The following is a 1,628-nucleotide window of genomic DNA, read 5'->3' on the forward strand; positions in this document are numbered from 1 at the left end:
CCCCACCGCCCGGCGCTGCCCTCTCGATGCCCCCGGTGCAATGCCCGCAGTACTTGCTCTGTGTGTCGCTTGTTTCCCCTCCCAGCCCGCGTGAGAGCGCAGGGAGCGCGCAGGGAGCTTCCCTCGGCTCTGCCACGGCGCGGGAGCTGGGGTGCACTCCTGGCGTGTACAGCAGTGTTAGGGACAATGTTTGCACTCTTTGCATTCCTTGTGCTTGCTGTCCGCGGCGCTCGGAGGGGGTTCCGAGCAGCGCCCGTGCCGGGGGTCACACGCACACACGGGCGCGCCGCTGCCCCCACGTGCGGGGTGAACGGTTTGGGAGGCCAACATCAAACATAAGGGTCAAATTCTCCTCTTGCTTTCACCTGAGCAGCAAAGCGAGGCAGTGAAAGTCTTATCTCATCAGTGGCACGGTCATTCCCATGTGATCGGGTGAAGAAAGAACTCACCAGATAACTATACTTGTCTCCTGAATGGCTCACCCAGCGCCGTGTATACAGTTTGTTGTTTACCTAGCAACCGAAACATGTTAGACATTGTACAGCCAAAATAGCCCTGGCCCCTGCTCCCGAAAGATTACAGCCCAAGCAGAGCGGGAAAATCCCTGTGACTCTGGACAGGGACAGTTGCCATCAAACTCGTGTCAGTTCAAGAGGTTTCCAAATGAGCGGCAGAAACAAGGTTAAAGAAGGCAAGAGATAGGGAGGTGATGGAAACGGAGTTAGAGATGTAGGGAATAAAGTGAGGGAAAGAAAAAATTTGTGGGATTGGGCTGAATATTCTGTTATTTTCAGGAGCCAATTGTAATTCTCCCGTCCACGCTTTTGCAGTGGTTTTGGCCTCTTCACACTGATAAACTGCAGTTGGGGGTGTTAACGTGGTAGTTAAAGATCACCAAGTGCTTGCAGCAAGTTCTCCCTGCCTGTCTCACAAAACAGCAACCGAAATAGCCTTGTCAGTTTAAATAGTCAGAGTTTGGTGGCAAAACATGTGTGTTTCAGCTGATTGAACTGAGTTAGAAACCTCTGGTGGCATTTGGAATCATTTATTACATCAATTATGGTTACTATTGGAAGTACACTGTGGGTATTTGGATAAACTGCAATCTGCCAAACCACCTTGATCATTCTGAGTTCATAGACACTTTATTATGTAAATACATTTTTAGATATGGTCGGTCTTCAGTTGACTTTTTTATTAAAAAACTTTGGATTTTTCTGCTTAAAATTGTCGACTGAAACTATTCCCAGGGAGTCTTCAAGTCTTTTGCACCACTTTGTTGCATACCTATACTGTGTGTCAGGGTCACACTTCAGACATTGACATATGAAGTGGGGGTATTTTTAATTCTTTTCTGTGTGAAAAAAGGGAAATCTGAGAAGCAACAGAACCAAAGAGACAGTGCCACTTCTGTACCACATAGAGCACTATTGACTGGAAACACACTAAAAACGGGAATTTCATTGACAGAACTTAAAGACACTGTATTTTATTCCAAGCCTTTTGCTGATGAGAATTATGAATATTTTAATGATGTAAATGCGACATAGACCCCTTGCTAGCCAAAAACTATCAGGAAAGGCATATGTAAAAGTGATGAATAAAAACTTTGAGAAAACAGTGTTTCA

The sequence above is a fragment of the Corvus brachyrhynchos genome, unplaced genomic scaffold, assembly GCF_000691975.1.
Source record: "Corvus brachyrhynchos isolate BGI_N302 unplaced genomic scaffold, ASM69197v1 scaffold66, whole genome shotgun sequence".
Taxonomy (NCBI): Eukaryota; Metazoa; Chordata; class Aves; order Passeriformes; family Corvidae; genus Corvus; species Corvus brachyrhynchos.